Source organism: Pinus tabuliformis, chromosome 7 (assembly GCF_031772625.1).
Source record: "Pinus tabuliformis cultivar Carrire ecotype Pingquan chromosome 7, CPIR1, whole genome shotgun sequence".
Classification (NCBI taxonomy): Eukaryota; Viridiplantae; Streptophyta; class Pinopsida; order Pinales; family Pinaceae; genus Pinus; species Pinus tabuliformis.
In genome coordinates, this window is record NC_142293.1 from 931,253,100 (window position 1) to 931,275,399 (window position 22,300).

General features: G+C 40.4%; 1 pseudogene; it reads left to right on the forward strand.

The window, feature by feature from the left end:
• Positions 1-1,398: 1,398 nt before the first annotated feature.
• Positions 1,399-2,561, forward strand: LOC149250699 (heat shock protein 90-1-like; annotated as a pseudogene).
• Positions 2,562-22,300: the final 19,739 nt, after the last annotated feature.

The following is a 22,300-nucleotide window of genomic DNA, read 5'->3' on the forward strand; positions in this document are numbered from 1 at the left end:
AGAAAATTGAACCCATGACTTCTCCATAGGAAAAGTGCTTTAATAACAAGGACTTAACTAACTGAATTAATCTACAACTATAATTATTTATTATATTATAAATATATAAAAATATTATAATATTAAAAACTTTAAAATTATGTAAATAAAAATTTAATATTAACTTACTATATTAATATAAATTTACTTATTATCAAAACAATCATTCATATATATATATAGTCATAATCACAAAAAGAAAATATAGAATATTATATTGGATATAATCAGTGAATACTAAAAATATTAGATAAAGCTATATCCATTATAGTTATGAAAAATACTTATAAGTTTTGAGGGTTACTTTAATTAGTCGAATTCTCGTAGCTAAAGCACTTTGTTAATGGGAAGTCATAGGGTCAACTCTCCTTGATGCCTTTGAGGTTAGGTTCTACTAATAAGTCAATCAGATTTGATCCCTTCAAATAAATTTACCTGAGTATTTCCTTGAAAAACAAAAATCATTTATAATTTTAAAATTGTTGACCAATCAAAATACTAAATACGAAATTAATGTGTCTATATATAAAAGAATAAATCAATCTAAAGCTTTGTGTATATATATATATATATATATATATATATATATATATATATATTAACAAGATGAATAGCAGTGTGGCTGCTAGTCCCTGCCTAAGGGAAAAATAAATATCACTTGGCACCCATGGCAACCATTCGGATACGCAACTACCATGGACCCACCTGCATGTATTACACACGTTGATGTAATAATCAGAATCAGGAAGCCGAGAAGAATGATGAAGTCGGGCAAGTTGAGGAAGGGGCAGGCATTCGAATCATTACGCTCGCGGGGAAAAACAATGGAGCCACCATGAATTTGCTAGGCAAGCATTCAAATCATTACGCTCGCGGGGCAAAACAATGGAGCCACCATGAATTTGCTAGGCAGGCATTCGAATCATTACGCTCGCGGGGCAGAACAACGGAGCCACCATGAATTTTCCGAACAACAGAGCCACCATAAATTTGTCGGGGTCGCCTCAGAATACTATTGATGAGTGATCAAGTTCATTGTAGCAAGAACTATCCAAAAACCTTGACATTATCCTAATGCTTCTAGAGACATCCAAGCACCACCTCTCTCTTCTAGTTTCAACAACCCTATCATTTAAATTGGTTGTTAAGGGTTACACGCAAGAAGATTCAAAGAAGCCATTTCTATGCACATTGATACGCTCTCTTAAAGTTGTGCACACACTAAGGATTTTGATATCTATCGAGTTTCTGGATATTTGATCCAAAGAATTTTGTGTCTAGTCTAGGTTTAGGCTTTGGAGGACTTTGGAATCCTATTGTTGGTTATTGGGTTCCCTGTTTTAGTTGATTGGAATATCAATGGTGGATGTCAGCATGGAGACCAGCGACGTGGAGACTTTTGCTTTCTAGGCTGAAATTAATCAGTTACTTAGCCTCATTATCAACACTTTTTACAGTAACAAGGAGATTTTCCTCAGAGAGCTCATCAGCAATTCATCTGATGTAAGTAAGAAAATATTTATCAATTTTTGAGTTCTCATATATTCGTCAGATAATTAGGTGGGCCTACTACAGGGAGAATAAATAAGGTTATATATGCTTAAGTATTGTTTGATGTTTATGGAATTTGAATCGGATGTAGGCTCTGGACAAGATTCGGTTCAAAGGGCTAATGAATAAGAGCAAGTTGGATGCTCAGGCGGAGCTTTTCATTCGGATTGTTCCCAAGAAGGCAAACAAGTGCCTCACTATTATTGACAGTGGAATAGGCATGACCAAAGCCGGTGAGTTCTCCAGTCATTTGATTCTCATGATTTGAATGAAATATAATCAATCTTTAGATAAGATTATAGTGGTTTTTCTATTTGAATTCTTATGATATGCAATGGAATCCGTAGACTTGGTGAACAATTTTAGAAAAATTGCAAGATCAGTGACGAAAAAGTTCATGGAGGCTTTGCAAGCTAGGGCAGATGTGAGCATGATCGGTTAGTTCAGTGTTGGATTCTATTCAGGTTTTTATGTTTGAATTCTTATGGTATGCAATGGAATCCGTAGACTTGGTGAACAATTTGGGAACAATTGCAAGATCAAGGACGAAAGAGTTCATGGAGGCTTTGCAAGCCGAGGTGGATGTGAGCATGATCGGTGAGTTCGGTGTTGGATTCTATTCATCTTACCTTGTGGCAGAGAAAGTGATTGTTACCACCAAGCACAATGATGACGAACAATACATTAGGGAATCTCAGGCTGGGGGGTCATTTACTGTCACAAGATATGTGAATGGTGAGCCCCTATGGAGAGGAACTAAAATCACTCTGTTTCTCAAGGAAGATTAGGGATATATAAATGCTCTCTTCTGTTTCTTCATATGTTCGATTCCTCAACGATAGTTGGGGTTTTACTAGATTTAAGGGCATGGAATTTAGAGAGTTGTTCATCTCTTTTTGAATGTGGTTTGACAGTTGGAATACTTGGAATACTTGGAGGAGAGGCCACTGAAGGATCTGATCGTTGTGTGAAGAGAGATGGCTGGAGATTGAACTTATGGCTTTGGTGTACCTTTCTTCTCCCTTCTCTCAGTTCTTCTCAGCCTTATTCCGACAGAAGAGATTCGTGAGATGATACGTCTTTGTTAGATTCAATGGACCTATGACATTTAGCTATCTTACAACTTAGAGCACTTTGAGTGGAGAGAATAACAGCGAAAATGGTGTGGAAGAAGCAGTTTGGATGGGATAGAATCATAAAGCACTTAATTCAGAATCATCGATCTGTTCATCTGATTAATCTACTCTGGGTTCAAGTTCAGGCTCTGTACCTTTGAGTACGGTCAGAAACTGCTCTTGAACTAGTCTTACTTATTTCTAGCGCATAACCAAATTCATCTGATTTTTTTCTGCTTTTGTTTTTGTCATTTTCGCCCACTCGAATGGAATCCAGGAGATGTGAAAATAGTTGTGCAGACTACTGCTACCACTACCGAATTTATTGCCATTTTATGAAGACCCTACTTTCTTGTATGGGACCTTGTCAAGCATTGTCGAATTATATTCTTACCATGGTTTTACTGAACCTAGACTATACCTTGTTGTAGTTAGAGGCTTCCGGAATTGTCCTAGCCCAGTTGGGCTTACTTAGCTTTCTAAGGCTAGGTAGTTACACCTACTGTCAGGCTTACCACCGTTTTATGCCAACTATGGATGCCTTTGGATGCAGTATGAATAGTGAAGGTGATTTTGTAGAAATTCCTTGCAAATTGAAAGTGCTAATTATAATTTACTAAAAAAATAGACTTGAATCTACTCTACCAACTGCAAAAAAAATTAACGATCGGAAAATCACGAAGCATACAAGAGAAATAATTCAATCAAAAAATTACACAATGTTTTCCTGGGGAAAGCCACAACTAAAATCCCCTGCTATCTATATATTGCATTAGTCAAAAAATATGAGAAGATTACAATGCTTGGTTCAAGCTTGCATAACCTCTGCATTATCTCTATCTGTCTTACAGCTTCCTAGACAAGCCTTAGCCAATACTTAACCAAATGTTTTCTTTCCCAAGTCCCTATTTCCTTGCGTTGTTTCCTTGGGAATTAGCCCTATTAATTAGGGAAATTCCTCTATTGCAATTATGCAATCCATCATAGGTCTTCCTTTGACTGAAAGCACCACTTATATAATTTTGATGATTAGACAGCTGATAGTACACTGCCCTTGAACTCCAATCTCAACTGGGTAACTCGTAGATCACACATGCATGAGTTATTTATGGCTGAATTATCAGCTAATTGGTTGAACACTGAAGTTGTACCCCATTGGTAGACCTCCTACCAATTCCTCCAACATTTGGAACTAGTTTAACTGACTTTAACTTAGTTAAACTGAATTAATTAACTACAACTAAAAAAAAAACTCAACCAGGGCTCCTATAAAGTAGGATCCACTCTACATGAATCAAGTTAGACCCTCAACTCAAATTAACTGAACCAACTAAGTCAAATTAACTTAGTTAACTCATACAAGTTGTCTTGTGATGTGGAATTACAATTTTTCTCCTAATTTAATTCAATGGAAAATTAAATCAAGATATTTTTGTGGCATTTTCAACACTCCCTCTCAACAAGAAAGGGATTATCAGATACCCCAATCCTGTGTCTATGGAACTTGAATTTTCCTCTTGACGGTTCCTTAGTCAAGATATCCACATTCTGTTTCTCTGTAGGAATGTACTCTAACAACATGATTTTCCTCTACACACAATCTCTAAGATGGTGATACCAGATGTCGATATACTTGGACCGATAATGAAAAACTAGATTCTCAAAGAGTTTAATACAACTATGGTTGTCACAATGAATCACTGTAGGATCCATCTGCTGACCAAATAACCCAATAATGGTCTTCCTCATCCAGACAACCTTGTAAGTTGCTTGACTAGCAACCATGTACTATGATTCTACTAAACTAAGTGTAACGATATCTTCTTCATGTTGTACTAGAAAACTGTTGCTGACCCAATACTGGATATTTCCTTTTATGTGCTCTTCCTATCTGATTCACTCCCTATGCAATATGCATCAATGAATCCTTGAAGCTTCACTCCCTTTATCCATCTGTACCAAAGACCAAATTGAGTGGTGCCTCTGAGGTATCTCAACACATGTTTAACTTCCTTCCAATAGAGTCTGGTTGGCTTAACCTTTGCTTCACTGAGTTGGTTAAGTGCAAAACACATGTTCGGTCGTGTGTTCACCAAGTACATAAATGAACCCACAAGTTTCCAGTAAATTGTAGCCTCTACTACTTCACCTAAAGTAGAATCTTCCTTCCTCCAATTCCCTACTAGAGGAGCCTCCATGGGTTTGATTGTCTCCATGTGGAACTTCTCCAACATCTCCTTGACATACTTGCCCTAAGAGACAAACAATTCCTCATCTCCTTGACATACTTCCATACCAAGGAAAGAATGCATGAGCCACAGGTCCTTCATCTCAAATTCTCTTGCAAGATCCTCTTTGAAATATTTTACTAGCTTCTCATCACCTATTAGAATTAAATCATCAACATATAATACTATAATCAATAATTTACATTCAGCCACAATATGGGAAAGGTTTTCATTTGCTTCACTTTTGGTGAAGCCTAACCTAGTGAAATAGTTTTCTATCCTAGTGTACCAAGCACCGGGTACTTGTTTCAATCCATACAATGATCACTTGAGTCTGCACACATGTGACTCTCTATCGAAGGTCTCAAATCCTTTTGGATGCTCTATGTACACCTCTTCCTCAATAACTATATTGAGGAGGTTGTGTTCACATCCATCTAATTTATCTTCCATCCCATTTGCATTGAAAGTGCTAGAATAGACTTGCTTGAAGAGTACATTTCTTGGAGCAAAGGTCTCCTTGTAGTAAATTCCCTCCATCTGAGAGAACCCCTTGGCCAAAAATACGGCCTTATGTTTCTCAACACTCCCATATGGTGCTTGCTTCACTTTGTAGATCCACGTGGAACCTACCACTGACTTGTCCTCTGGCCTAATGTTTCTCAACAATCCCATATGTTTCTTTCTTCACCTTGTAGATCCACCTGGAACCTACCATTGACTTTTCCTTTGGCCATGGGACAACTTCCTAAGCACTGTTCCTGATAATGGAGTCTACTCCTCTACCATACAATCAACCCCCATTGGTTGTTACACTGCTTCCTCAAATGAGGATGGCTAAGTCTCTACACTCTCACTCATCAGAGCTATGTATCCAGTGTACCTGTTACACAAAAATATCGTCACCATGATTATTTGCAGTCAGTATGGGTCTATCATCACTTGTACTGTCCTCCTAAGTAAGTCTAAGACCTCATCTCTTCAAATCAAGCTTTGGAAATGGGAGAAATACATTAAAAATCAATGTAACTCTAGTTCCGCACTTTCTCTCATGGTCACCTGCGGTCCCGTACCTTCTGTGTACAAAAGCTGTGTACCTACCCGCTCTGTCCCTAACGGTGTAGGTGCGGACCCCTGTGAAAGTCAAAAGACGCAAGTTTTATCTTAAAAAACTCACTTTGGGTTAATTCTAGAGTTTTCTAGAAGTAATTTTGACGTGGATTGTTCGCTCTGAGGTGGTTCATGCATCCCAAAAGAGAAGGAGCTAATCCCTTGACTAAAGGAGCTATCCCTTTGAAGGAGGGCTTTATCCCTTTGAAGGAGGACCTAGTAACTTCTCTCCATTGCACTATAAATACAAGCATTGGGGTGAGGACTAGAGAGGTTAGAATTTGAACATTTTGAGGGTAAATGCTGGTGAAATTAAGACTTCCTAGTTGAGCTTAAGAGGAGAGATCACATACCTTTTTGGCTTCATTGGGGAGTGAGTGAAAATTGTCAAAGTAGAGGAGACTTCTTGTTGGACCCTAGGAGGAGCTTGTACAGCGTCAAGGAAAACGTTGTAAGGTTCTTCTTCTTTTGAATGAATACAATCAAACTCATTTTTCTCAACAAGTACCTTATGTTATTTGTTTCATGGACTCCTTGACTTTCATGTTAAATATGTTTTATGCAATTGGTTTTTCAGGTGCTATTTAATTTGTTTGCCTTGTTTGTGTTTGCAGATTCGCGAAAAGGAGCTCATTTGGATCAAAGGAGCGAGGGCATCCACAAGCTTGCGTTGGACCAAAGGTAGGCCCTAAAAACACTTGTTTTCTATTGTTTATTAAAACATATTTAGAGAAAGATAGTATCTGGTTGGTTTGCTTGTCATTAGGTCTTCTTTAGATTCTAGGAAGGTCTATCTTGTCCGCAAGATTGACTCATTTTGTGCGACAAAATGGCGACTCCGCTGGGGACTTGATTGTTTTCCTTCTTTATACTTTGACCTGAGAAACTGTATTTCTGTTTCTGTTTTTGACTTGATGATTGTGGGATTGGGTGAATTTTGTTAATTTTGAGTCAGTTTTTATTTTTCATAGTTTTGGGAGAAGTACGCACCCTCTGAGTTAAGCACAGTGCGTACCTGTACGCACTTTTTCTTTGTACACAGAGCGTGGACGCACCTGTGTAAACAGGCTGCCTGCGTACCCTGTCAAAAATTTGAGAAATTTTAAATTTTTCTCTTTTTTATCAGTTTAGAATTTGTTTATAGGTTTTAGCCATTGCCCAGACCTGCTTGTTCCCTGTCAAAAACTTTCCTTGGTTTAATTTCATTAGTGTTAGGGTTTTAGGTGGAATTCCTAGGAGTTTTGCTTGTTGGGCTTGTTTTTCAATTTGGTTGTGTAGTGGCTCTGAGCTTAGAAGCTGTAGGGACCTCAGATCACATTGGTGTCTACCAGTCTTCTTATGAGTCTGACCATTTATGAAATCTCCCCTTGTTGAGGAATCCGCTTTGTGTTTTCTTATTTCAAAATTTCGAAAAACTTGTATTTGAAAGTTTGGATTTTTCATTTTTAAAAAGAAAACGAAAGATCTGTTGTTTTTTGACTAATTGTGATTCTGCATAAATTAGTCCTTAGCTCACATTTAGCTAAGTAAAACATCCTCAAAATACTTTTAGTAGGCTTTGACTTCAAGTAGCTTTTTATAGTTTGTAGCTCTCAAAGTTAGTCATTTTTATTAGCTTTGAGTGTTTTATTTACAAAATATAAAAAATCTCTTTTGGAAAAAGTTTGTTCTTGTAGTGGTTGAGTGCTTTGAAAAGAAAAGGGAAATTTTTGTGAAATAACTAGTTGTCTCGTTTTGAATGCTTTGGAAAGGCAAAAAGCTCTTCTTTTAATTTGTTTAATCGAGAAAGATTTGTGTTTACAAAGTATTTGCATTCTCAAACTCTTTCTTAGTTTAGAAGTTCATCGAAGAGAAAAGATTGTTTAAATCATCTCAGGTGCATCTTTTTAGTGATTTCGAGTCAAGTCTTTACACCACGAGTTTCATCTCCGCCACCTCTTGACTTAAACAACAACCACTAAAATTAACGCTTAAAGTAAAATTCACCTAGTAACATTTTATTTCTAGGGCTCTGATACACCAACTTAGCTTAGGCTAGTGTCTTGGAGTAGGAGAGTAATTAACTCTCCAAGACAGTAAAAACAAACAAGTAGTTGTATCTTGTGGTAGGAAGAAATCCAATTGTTGCATTTATGCTCTGGGAAAGCTCCTCTTAAAGGAGAAGCACGAGATCGTGTCCGAACCAGTGTGGGAATCAATCCTTCCTCATTGGGAACGACGCCAGATATTCACGTATTAAAATAAGTAAACCTCCGATTAACCATTGTCGAGGAGCCTGGGGTCACTTGTTGGTAAACCTTGGATTATGTCAAGGAGCCTTCAAGGGGATTGAGCTTGCTACTTTGCCCTTGCGTGCGTATCGGATAGTAGACTGTTCCCCCAGGTGTATTTGTCTCAGTTGGTAACCTTAGTGGCCATATTCTTTAGGATTCTTCCTGAGGTGACAGTGGTGGGAAGATCCCACTGTACCTGGAGCAGACGCCGGCTAGACTCACTTGGATTTTCTGGGGGGTTCACTTCAGTCGAGACGGTTAAGTGGAGGAACTTGGTCCAGTCTATTCATTAAGCAGGTTGCCGGGGTAACTGTTCCAACCGCCATTTCTGTACTGAATTCTGTGACGTTGGATTTCATCACCAACTAGTGTTTTCGGTCCGGAAAGTTACTGTTTGTGTGTGTTTGATCTCTAGATTATTTAGGCGTGTGATTCAAATTTGTTTGGTTCTTTAGAGGATTTAGGTTGTTTTTCATTGAGATTTTACTTTGTTTGCGTGTGAAGTAGTTAAAATTTTTTAATTGTGGCTGAATTACCAAGACAGTCCCGTAGACTTCGGGGCCAGTCTCCTGAGTTTGTAACCGTGGCTGATTTACTGAGGAAGTCCCGTAGACTTCGGGGCCAACCTCCTAAAGAAGTCCCGAGCCAGCTTGAAGGCTTGAAAGTCCTCGTAACTCCTAGTGGTAGTAAAGTTGGGTCACCTGAAGAAGGAGAGTCTTCATTGGTTGTACATCCTGATTACCAAACTCTAGTAACAGGTTACGATCCGCAATCGATTTCAGTTTCCGAACTTGCTGGTAGCTTTTCATCTACTAGTGATATAGGTGAAGAACCAGAGATATCTGAACCTATTACTCCAACATTGGGGTTTGTCTCTCCAACTTCTAGTGGTCCTGATTCACCTAGGGTAGAAAGAGTAATTACCCAAGATCTTCCTTCTGGACTTATTGCTATTGAAGAACTTGCTCCGGAAGAAGAAGTAGGCATCCCTATCCCTGAAATCAACCTGTTCTTGATCTAAGGGAGCGTGAATCAATTTTTTACAGTCAGCCTACGAGTACTACTTGGTATCTTTCTTTGACTAATTATTTGGAAAACCCAGGGTTAAGTTTTTCACCACCTCGTGCTCCTTATCATCCTAGAGGTTTTTATACTCCCGTAAATATGTCAAGTCAGTCGTCCATGTTTACTCAATCTCCTGAATCTTTTTTGTACGGCGGTCCTTCTGTTCCCTCTGGGTATCAGTCACTTTCTGGTACTTTTTCGGGAGCATCTCCTCAACCCATTGAGCAAGGGTTATTAACTGGAAGCAATGGTACAAAGTCGTTGAGCGTAGAAGACATTCTCATGATGTCAGGTTCTATTCCCAATTCTCAACCTCAGGGTGGCCAGTTACCGCCTGGGGGGCAGCCTCAATTAACGCCTGGGGGACAACCTCAAAGTACACAATTTGCATCTGGGGGGCAACCTCAAGGACAATACGTACCTACGTTACAGTACGTTCCTCAAGGTCAACCCTAGACTCAATATGTACCCCAAGGTCAACCCCAGTATCAATTTATCCCTCAAGGTCAACCCCAGTATCAGTACGTGCCTCAAGGGTATCTACCCCAAGGTCAGTACTCGAACCAAGGTTTCCAACCACCCCAAGGTCAATCTTATGTTCAAGGAACGGGAAATGTACCTTTCAATTATCAATCCTACCCTCAACCCGGTTATGGTCCTCAATATTCCCAACCTGTTATGGTTCAGTACCACGGAATGAACATAGTGTGGGATCCATCGCAAACCCAACAGGTGTTGCATCCCAATGTATAGTTGTCATCTCAAACTGGACAACCCTTAGTTTCTGGTACACCCCAGCAACCAGTCCAATCTAACATTCAAACTTCTGTACCTTCGGTAGTTTCTCAGTCAGGGCCTACTACGCCTCGTACTCCATCTCAAACGACTGCTGCAACTGCCGTAACATCTGTTCAATCTACCCCACCTACTTCTGGAGTATCGACAGCTCCGGTTTCTACTGTTCCTGTATCTACTCCTCAAACATCTTTACCACCGTCTAGATCCACAATTCAAACTACGGTTCAGATGCCTGTAGGACAACCTGGTTTAAGTACGGTTGTCACAAGTCAACCACAATTCACCTATCAACCATACCAGGGACAGTACCAATTCGGTCCTGTTGTCTAGCAGCCAGTTTATCAGTATCAACTGTATCCTGGGTACACTTATCAACAACCTCAACAACCCCAGTACGGTCCGGTTAATCCTGGTTTTCCGGGAGGATACAATATCCCGAACGCGATTCCTATTCCTAGTTATCCTAGATATCCTCCTCCTGGGGCTGGTCTCATGACCCAGAGTTTTAGAGATCCTAATCGGCAGTTACCATTTATCGCAACTTTGGACTTACCAGACTTGTCGCGCCTAACGAACGATCCCATTAATTATCTTCCGTTTTGGCCGCCAATGCCGAATAAGTTGCCCAGTGACGTTCCCAAGTTCGAAGGTAAATCAGGAGAGGACCCATCGAACCATGTGATAAATTACCACCTCTGGTGTGCGTCTAACTCCATCACAGATGATTCGATCCGTCTTAGACTTTTCCAGCGCACTCTAATCGGTCTCGCGGCCAAGTGGTACATTGAGTTACTGCGAGGCACTTTTTATAATTTTAGTCAGTTAGCTACCTCGTTTTTAACTCATTTCCAGTTGCCAATCCGATATGACAATGGCACGGAATTGTTAACTTCGCTAAAACAGTCGACATCCACGTACATTTCAGATCATATTCATGAGTGGAGACGTCGACGTCGTTTAGTGAAGGTATTTATTCCGGATCAAATCTTGGTTGAGTGGTTTGTAAAATCTTTGTTGCCAAAGATCACTAAAGATGTTGCTAAAGCCGGAGTGGTTACTGAGGAGCAAGTCATTGCTCAAGCACAGTACCTTGACTTAGTTTATACCCAGTCAGGTACGTTACACGAAAAAATCGCCAATCTTCCCAAGTCAAATCAAATCGCTGCAGCTCCTTCGGGATCTCATGCCGCTGATGGTATGATTGGCACGGTTAACACTAAAGGTAAGAAGAAATCCTCCAAGAATTCTTCTCCTATTATAACCTTGCCTGATTCCCCAACAGGAGATTCTTCTGCAGAGATTTCTGCCGATATTCACGTTGTAGAGTCATCTACAGCTAAATCAAAATCTGGTGGAAAGAAGAAAGGAAAGAAGAAGAATAAAACAGACAAAAGTTCAAAGGAGAAACCTGAAAAGGCGGAATCTAATGATGAAAAGCGTAAACCTCGTTATCCATGTCTCATTTGTGACGAAGAACATTTTACATGAGACTGCCCTCATCGTGCAGAGGTTGCGAAGATCGTCAAAGGTTCCCAAACTCCTGCTGTTTTGAAGGATCCATTTCCAAGTCAAGACAGCAAAATGATAGGTTCTTCCTCGAGTGCCAATGAAGAACCCATATTGATGATGTCCCATGTTAGGATTGCGACTCGATCACAAGATTATGGTAGTAAAAGTCTTGTTGATAGCAAAGAAGCAGAATCTTCTCATTCTAATCCATCAACCTCAGCTCCCGGTTCCGATCCACTACAGATCGAGAAACCTAACCCACACTTGGTAATCAAACCGCCCGCCAAGGGTATACTTCGAAAGTCAGCTTTCAATCCACATGCGAGAGCGGCTCAGAACTATAACATTGTTGAGGATTTAGTTGTTTCACCCTCAGCAATGTCGGCTTTGGAAGTGCTGCAATCATGTCCAGCACAGCATAAATTACTTTTGTCGGCTATAGGAGCTGTTGACGTTCAAGACCCGAACCTAATAATTTTCGATCTAGAAAATAGTACACCACGTCTCCCTCATCAAATGGCTTTCCAGATCCCAGTGATAGTCAAAAACAGGCCTATTCATCGGACTGTAATTGATGAGGGAGCCTCAACGTGCATTATGTTGATACAGTGTTGGAGATCGCTTGGTTCTCCTTCACTAAATCAATCCCCGACGATTCTTAAGGCCTTTGATGGCCGTGGGTTTCATCCTTTTGGCATTCTATAGGATTTGCCTATAGGGGTTGAAGGAAAAATCGTTAGTCTAGATGTGGAGGTGGTTGATGCCCCTCTAGACTACAACCTTCTCTTGGGTCGAAGTTGGTCTTACGCTATGACAGCGGTCGTTTCATCGGTCTTTCGAGTAATAAAGTTTCCACATAATGGAAAGATCGTAACAATAGACCAGCTGGCTTACTTTTCATCTGACCCAGCCTCTTCGGAGAGTATTCAGCATGTTGGTAAAACGACTATCCCATATAAGGATGTTGGAGTAGGATTAGTTAAAGAAGTCGGTTTACTGGGAACTTTTCCTTTTCCTCCAATCAACACATCATCTTCATTTGCAACTATTCATATGATCACATCAGACACCATTATTTATGATGATCCTTGGATCATCCCTTCTGAATCTGAGATAGACTCATTTGGTAATTCCATGCCTTTGACTCCATATGAAATTGCCTATGAAGCCGTGCAGTCTTTTGCCGACCTGGGTTCAACCGAAATTGACTTAATGAATGTGGTCCGTGAGGAATCACTTTTCACATCAACCTCGGATTTAACTACGTTTTCCGAACTTGTTCACTCTGATGAGCAAATTCGTGAAATCCTATGTGTAGATGATTTACCATGGGAAGATCTCCATCACAGATCTTTGTTTTTACCTGAGGATGATCGTTTTGAAAATGATTTCTCATCAATTTTTACAACTGAATATGTCAAGGAACCTCAGAATCCAATGAAACATCCCGATTCAGAGTTAAATTTAGGAAACATCTCTCGAACTATTCCTATTGACATGTCGGTTAAGCCCAGAATTTTTGAAAGCATTCATATAGGTGCCTCGTGTACAGATGACGAAATTCAATTATATAAGGCCCTATTTCAAGAATTCCGCGACGTGTTTGCCTGGTCCTATGAGGAAATGCCAGGAATTGATCCCGCGATTGTTTTTCATGAGATCAAGACTTACCCGGACGCTAAACCCGTCCGGCAACGTTTGCGTTAGATTCACCCACGAAAAGTTGTTGCAATTAAAGTAGAAGTTGAAAAACTGTTGAAAGCAGGTTTCATTTATCCGATCCCGTTAACAGATTGGGTATCGAATATTGTTCCAGTTAACAAAAAGCAGGGAAAAATAAGAATATGCATCGATTATAGGGACATTAATCGAGCCTGTCCAAAGGACAATTACCCAACTCCCTATATCGATCAAATCATTGATGATTGTTCCGGCAGTGAAATATTTTCCTTTATGGACGGTTTTTCCGGATACAATCAAATCAACATTCTACCTTTCGATCAACCAAAAACGGATTTCATTTGTCCATGGGGGACATTTGCTTATTGCAAATTGCCTTTTGGGCTTAAGAATGTCGGAGCAACTTTTCAAAGGGCGATGTCTTATGCGTTTCATGACATCAAACACATTGTGCAACCGTATCTCGATGATTTGCCTGCTCACTCTTTACATCGAGCTGATCACCTTGTCCATTTACGAGCAATCTTTATGAGGTGTAGGCATTATCGTATTCGGTTGAACCCACACAAATGTGTCTTCTGTATAGAAACGGGTCGATTTCTGGGATTTGTAGTTTCGAAAGCAGGCATTCACGTTGATCCCTCAAAGGTCGAAGCTATCATCAAATTGCGTCCTCCTTCGAGTCTTCACCAACTCCAAAGTTTGCAGGGGAAAGCAAACTTTTTACAACGATTCATTCCTAACTACGCCGAGGTTACAAAGGGTTTTACCCGGTTGTTGAAGAAAAACACTCAATTCTCTTGGGATGAGATAGCTCAGAAATCTTTTGATGCACTCAAACACGCGTTGACCCATGCACCATTGTTGCATCCTCCCAACTACAACCAGGATTACTTCTTGTATCTCGCCGCCTCCCATTCCACCATTGGAATGGTCTTAGTTCAGGAAGATGAATTCGGAATGGAACATGTGATATATTACCTTAGTCGAACGTTAAATAGAACTGAACTAAAATACTCACATGTGGAGAAACTGGCATTGGCAGCCGTTCAAGCTGTCCAACGTTTTCGTCACTACATTTTACTACGTAAAACTACGGTAATTTCGGATTGCAACCCTATGATCTACATTTTGACCAAGCAATTGCTAGGGGGAAAGTACTCTAAATGGATCGTTATCCTGCAGGAGTTCGACTTGGAGTTTGAGAAATCTAAGTCTAAGAAATCTTTAGTTTTTGCGGAGTTAATGTGTGACTTCCCGCGTGCTGACACGGAAACTGTGGCAGAGGAGCCCATTGCGGACGAATCTTTGTTTCTAATCAGCACTTTAGATCCGTGGTATGGGGATATCATCTTCTATCTCCAGACCCAATCCTTTCGGCCAGAAATATCAAGGTCGGAACGTCAGAAAATTCGATTCCAGTCCCAACAATTCAAAATTATTGGAGATACTCTTTATCACCGTGGGGCGGACTCTATTTTTCGACGTTGCTTAACTCACGAAGAGGCTGAAAGGGTTCTAAATTACTGTCACTCTGGAGCGTGTGGCGGTCATATGTCTGGGTATGCCACAGCCCAAAAGATATTGCGCGCTGTCTATTTATGGCCGTCCTTGTTTAAAGATTGTATTACGGCGGTCCGAAAACACCACAACTGCCAGATTTTTTATCATAAGATGCGCGCTCCACCTGCTCCTCTCCACCCTATAATTTCCGTTGGTCCTTTTGCCAAATGGGGTATCGATTTTATTACATGTAACCCTCACTCGGCCGGGGGGCATGCGTATATCATCCTTGCGGTAGATTATTTTACTAAGTGGGCCGAGGCGATGCCTACATTTGAGGCAGACGGCAAAAAAGCTGCAATTTTCATGTTCAATCATATAATTGCTAGGTTTGGTGTCCCACAAGCGATAATCACTGATCATGGGCGTCATTTTCGAAACGTTATGATGACCGAACTTACAGGCCAGCTTGGTTTACGTCACGATAGTTCAACCCCTTATTATCCACAAGCGAATGGTCTGGTTGAATCCATCAACAAAGTTTTAGTTATCATGATCCGACGAATCATTGTTGATTCATCGGTCGAATTGGCACAACATGCTATTTTCAGCGCTTTGGGCGTACCGAACTTCAGTAAAAACATCAACAGGGTTCACTCCTTTCCAACTAGTCTATGGTTTGGAAGCTGTGTTACCCATTGAATGCGAAATCCCGTCACTGCAAATGGCCATCGAGTTACTTCCAGCCACTTCCGAAGAGGAAAAGCGTTTGTTATACTTAGCTCAATTAGATGAGAATCGATGTGATGTTGCATTGGCAATCGAGACTCACGCAAAACGTATGAAAGCTCAGTATGATCGAGATGTGACCCCTCGAAATTTTTCGGAAGGAGACCTAGTGTTATTATATGATCAAGCCAATGATAAATTAGGCGCTGGAAAATTTGTTCCTATGTGGCATGGTCCCTATATTGTCAAGCGAAAGCTAGCAAAAGGGGCCTATGAATTGGTAGACTTTGACGGGGACTCTTTAGGTAAACCCAGAAATGGTCTTTACCTGAAGAGGTATTATGCTTAAAAGAATGGGTATGGAGATTTGTTAGTTAGGTTAGTTTTCTTTCTAGCTAGTGTGTTTTAGTTTAAAAGTGTGCTTAGCTTAGAGAGTGTTTTTCCGTCATTATTCCTGCTTATCTTGGTTTTACTCTTGATATTGCAGATGTCGATGCCTCTCCAAACATACATTGGATTTGCTGATGGTGCTTGTCGTAATACATGGAACATCTCTTCCACAGCTTGGGTTATCTATTCGCCCTCTGACGAGTTAGTTTCTATGCATGGGGTAAGCCTCGGTCAAACAACAAACAACATTGCAGAGTATAGTGCAGTGATTGAGTTATTATCTGAATCTATTTCATTTGGGATTCGGAGTTTGATAGTGAGGTTAGATTCTGAACTCGTTGTATTACAGCTTAATAGAGTGTATGCCATTAGAAATCCAGTGTTATTGAGATTATTCTTGAGAGTGTGTCTCTTGGAACGTGAATTTGATTACATTGAATATCAGCATATTCCAAGGTCTTTAAATACATTAGCAAATGCAATTTCTTCTCGAATGTTAAATAGACATTTGCAATAATCATACATGTAAATTTAAAACCATTTCATAACATGATTTACAAGATAAGCCGGTAATAGTGATATATATATAGGAGTGTGTCAAAAATACATCGCCCTCGATCATAGGTTGAAAAACACCTTATGATTGGCAAAAATGATAGGTGCAAAAAACAAAAATGTCACATGTGCCCACAATGGGCAATCATCCTATCACTGGTGATGATCTCTATAAGAAACCACTGCCCGGGCCACCTTGCAAAGGAACCTCCTAAAAGGTCTCGGGACTCCAATCACATAGCGCTGAAGTCGACGAGGAATGTCGTCTATAGTGGTCTCAGGAATATCCCCTGTCAAGCGCTCAAGATGATCCTCCAACTCGGCCAAAACCTCTGTTGATTCGTCCTGCGGGGCTGGCACGGGTGCAACTGGTTGCTTCCTATCGAAAGGCCGGAGAGCGGCTGGTCACTGTGGACCCACATCTGCATTTGAAATTTTTACTATCAGTTTTGAGACGATGGAAAAATAAAAAAATTAAAATAGGAAAAAGTTGAAAAGGATTTTACCTAACTCGTCCCACTGCTCTCCTGGTGGAAGAACCATGTCTGGGTCACCACGAAAATCTATCCCAGCATAAGGGAAATCCTGAATGGAAAAGACCTGGTTTTCCAACCATTGGAAATACTCAGGTTTGAACCGAGCAACCTCTGTCCTCTCGTCCGGGTGACGGGCCATGACTGCGACCCATCGCATCAGTTTGGGCTCTCGAGGAAGCCCAGCTCCAACAGTAAGGTGCTATGGGATCAGAATAGGAACCCTCTCCAGGCCAAAACTCACGACCAAAGCCCCATAACCAAAGGTCTTTAGTCGTCCGCTCTTGGCCCTAGTCAGTTGGCCTTTCACATTGGCCAGCACAGCATTGCACTAGTTGAAGATGGTGCCTAGAAAGCAATCAACTGCCATACGCATCTGGGATCCGGTGGCAATATGTAATGCGGCAGCTCTGCAAATTCTGGTGACAGTAAACACAATCACCATGAGTTCAGGACAGGATATGGTCTTTATGTCTATCCCTTTGTCTCTAGCCTAGTTGTTGCAGTACTCTAGCCGGAGGCTATCGACAGACTGGCCACCTGGCCTAGTCCCGTGCAGAGTCAAGTCTTCGCCTCTCTTAGGCAAACCAGTCAAGAAATAAATGTCCGCCGACTCGATTTCGAGCTGGTGGCCGCCAATGAAAAAGCACTGGTCCTGTATGCTCCATCTGTCAACCAGCCACTGTAAGAAATCCACCTGAGCCCTCATGCCAGGAATGGTCCAGAATTTGTACAGTCTGCACGCCCTCAAAGCATCAAGTGAAGGCTGATGATTCCATGCGGCAACATCCACGTCCTCATGCTCTCGTTCACGCCAATCTAGCATGATGTACTCTCTGCATCAAGTATAAATATTAATTAAATTGCTAGAAAACATTTTGATTGGTCCATTTTTGAGAATTTTTGGGTTCAAAAACCCTTGCGGCGGGGTACGCACCCTCCGAGTTAGACACAGTGCGTGGGTCCGCACTTTGTCTACACGGAAGACGCGGACCCCGAGCTTTTTCCCAATGGAGAAAAAGTCGGGGTCCACGGGTCCGCAATGGTAAACCTGCGGACCCCCGCGCGCGGGTTTTGCACCTAAAAACCCTCCCAAAAAATGAAATGAAGGACTAAAACAAAAAACTAAACAGTCGAAAATGAAGAGTAGGATGATGTGGATTACCTGGAGAAGACGGCGCTCGATTCCGACGATTGGATTTTCCACAATCTTCACGGGAAGTTTTCTAAGCAAAAGCACTATTTTCTCACCCAAACTCAAACGGTAAAAATGAATCAACAAAGGCCCTTTTTATAATTTTTTTGAGTAAATAAATCGCAAATTTGTTTATGTTTCACTTTGAAAAGGTATTTTGCGACGCTTTTATCTATTTCAAATAGGTATGAGTAATGTTTGTGTTTTTGTGCAGAATAAAGGATTATTCAGGCGAAATCTATCATTTTCGACAGAAAAACATGTAGAGTCATCTTTAAGCTCTTTTCTGACTCCTAAAACATGAAAAGATTGCCGAGTGTTTCTTTTAAACTCGTTAAAATGGAATTAAAAGACAGTCCACTTACAGCTCTTTTCCGACCGTAAAAACGTGAAAAGATTGCCGGATTTTTGTCGTTTCGAATTCGATATTGGTTATAAAACGACGTGTCATTGATCGCTTTTTTACTTTTTCGGGTCAAGGGCACTAATAACGAAAAGTACTCCTTGGTCGTAAAAGATCAAGCGGTTCTCTCAAGTATTATTTTATACTTTTTCAGGCTTGGGAGACACAAATTTATGAAAAGGTCAACCTTGGAGTCTTCTTAAGTTTTTTCAGACTCTCTAAAATTGAAAAACGCCGAGTTTCTCCTATACTGGACTCGTTAAAATTTCACAGTAAAGGACCTGTTCAATTACAAACAGGAATGAACCACTCCTTCTTAGGTTTCGAATTTAAACTAAGTTGGACTCATCCGAAGGATGAGCTTATAATCAAGCAAATGTTATCCTCCTCAATATTTTCAAAAATAAAGAGGTACTTGCCAGAAATGGTGGGGGAAAAGAGAGAAAAATGAATTTGTTTGTCATACTTTGTAACCACTCTTGAACACGACACTTTGATTCACCTGGGTTGGGAAATCCTTTGCCTAACAGTTGATCAAACCACATTGAAAGTCGTCAGCCGGTTTCTGGTTATTAACTTTGGGTCAATTATCACCAAGCCATCTGTCGTGTCGTTATGTGTTCAAGAGGTCACTTCCAATAAGCCATTCATCTGCAAAATATTCGTCATCCATCTTGACCATCCTTGAGTCAGTCCTTGCAACTAAATTTCTTCAACTTGATCTATGATTTCGTGTTGTGGGCTTGCCTACGACGGATCGTTTTCTATCGACATCAGCTCATTATCTAGAAAGATGATCTAGGAATCGTTAGTACCTTGAGATCTGCATGCCTCAATGGCAGGTTTCTCGCCTTTGACGACAATTTACATCATTGACTTTTGATCGAAGGATTCCGTGATATGTTCGACATCAACACATTTATTCACATCTCATGGATTGTACTGGGTACTTTGAGAGCCATTGATATCACTAGTGGTTTCTCTCACACTTGTTAACAGTTTACATCATTGACTGGTAATCAAGTGGTTTCTACCATGTTCGACATCAACACATTTATTCGCATGGATAGAATCATACTATTTCGGGAAGTAGAAATGAAGACCCTGGATCTAGTTTCCACCATCCAGGTTGCGAGGAATTTTGTATTCATTATGTTTTGGACTATTCATAAACAGATGGTTGCGCCCATACTGTGTTCACATGAGTCTATACTTGTGGTGTTTTACAAGATCATTCCTACATCAGAGCAGTAGATAGTTTTCTAGTTAGTTTTGGTCTGAGTATGGGAATGCCTACCTCAGCGATGATATGATCTCATATAGATATCTTGCATTGAATGTTTTTACAGGTTCTGACCGGGCTCTCCACAAGATGATCCTCGAAATGATAAATTACTTCACTCTTCCTATATGATAAATGAAATCCTCATCTACTACAGACTTAGCACTTTAGGGGGAAATCTGTTACACAAAAATATCGTCACCATGATTATTTGCAGTCAGTATGGGTCTATCATCACTTGTATTGTCCTCCTGAGTAAGTCTAAGACCTCAGCTCTTCAAATAAAGCTTTGGAAATGGGAGAAAGACATTAAAAATCAATGTAACTCTGGTTCCGCACTTTCTCTCATCGTCACCTGCGGTCCCGCACCTTCTGTGTACAAAAGCTGCGTACCTACCCGCTCTGTCCCTAACGGTGTAGGTGCGGACCCCTGTGAAAGTCAAAAGGCACAAGTTTTATCTTAAAAAACTCACTTTGGGTTAATTCTAGAGTTTTCTAGAAGGAATTTTGACGTGGATTGTTCGCTCTGAGGTGGTTCATGCATCCCAAAAGAGAAGGAGCTAATCCCTTGACTAAAGGAGCTATCCCTTTGAAGGAGGGCTTTATCCCTTTGAAGGAGGACCTAGTAACTTCTCTCCATTGCACTATAAATACAAGCATTGGGGTGAGGACTAGAGAGGTTAGAAGCTGAACATTTTGAGGGTAAATGCTGGTGAAATTAAGACTTCCTATTTGAGCTTAAGAGGAGAGATCACATACCTTTTTGGCTTCATTGGGGAGTGAGTGAAACTTGTCAAAGTAGAGGAGACTTCTTGTTGGACCCTGGGAGGAGCTTGTACAGCGTCAAGGCAAAGGTTGTAAGCTTCTTCTTCTTTTGAATGAATACAATCAAACTCATTTTTCTCAACAAGTACCTTATGTTATTTGTTTCATGGACTCCTTGACTTTCATGTTAAATATGTTTTATGCAATTGGTTTTTCAGGTGCTATTTAATTTGTTTGCCTTGTTTGTGTTTGCAGATTCGTTAAAAGGAGCTCATTTGGATCAAAGGAGCGAGGGCATCCACAAGCTTGCGTTGGAGCAAAGGTAGGCCCTAAAAACACTTGTTTGCTATTGTTTATTAAAGCATATTTAGAGAAAGATAGTGTCTGGTTGGTTTGCTTGTCATTAGGTCTTCTTTAGATTCTAGTAAGGTCTATCTTGTCCGCAAGATCGACTCATTCCGTGCGACAGTACCGATCTGGTTACCTCCTCTTCCTACGTTATGATGCACCTCCTCCCATATCTAGATGTATCTGCATGAGTGTGTGCTTCCACTCTCTTCTCCTCCGTTTGTGGTTGTTACACATCATCTTGAGGTTCTTCTTTTAGAGATAAAATCTCCTCATCTTCATGTAACTAAATCTCCCTTCCAAGGGAACATCTCATCACTTCTCTTCATCGAACTTCACATATCTATGAACAACTGTCATGTAGTGAGATGGAAGGTACACCTGATAGTTTTGATATGTATCAATGTACCTCAAAAATATGCCCAGCTCAGTTTTCGGATCTAGCATTTTCCTTGCATCCTTAGTAACATGACAGTAAAATGATGAACCAAATATATTGAAGTGTGACACCACTAATTTCTTCCATGAAAAAGCTTCTTCTGGTGTACAAGGGAAATGGTAGGCCCTGATCATGTAACATTACTCGTGAAAATCCTACAATAATTTTGTTCTTTCTTTAAGCAACCCCATTTTTTTGTGGGTTATGGGGTGCTATTATCTCTCATCGAATTCCTTCTGATGCACAAAAGTTCTTGAACTGAGTCGACACATATTATCTACCATTATCTCTCCTGAGAGCCTTCCTTTTCCTGCCTCTGTCTTTCTCAACAAGTTCTTTAAATTAACAAAATTTTGAGAATGTCTGGTCTTTCTTCAGTATGAATAATATTCAACACTTACATGAGAAATCATCTACAAATATAACATAATACCTATGCTTGGTCGTGGAGGTTGTTGAGAACATTTCACACACATCTGAGTGAACTCTTTCAAGGTTCACTTGTAGTTGACTGTACTTATCATGAAAGGTGGCTTTGGTGTACTTCCCCAATGTACATCCTTTGCATGTATCTCCCTACTCTGGTGCAACCTTGGGAAGTCCTATACAAATTTGTTATAGGATCTTCAAGAATCCATGGTGCAAATGGCCCAATATTCTATGCCATAATTCACCGATGTCTCGCCTCTGCATCTTCTGTGATTTTGTGCTCAAAGAAGCATAATCTTTTACATCAAATTTGTAGAGGTTATTCACCTGAAACCTGATCCACTTCACTTTTATAGTGGCT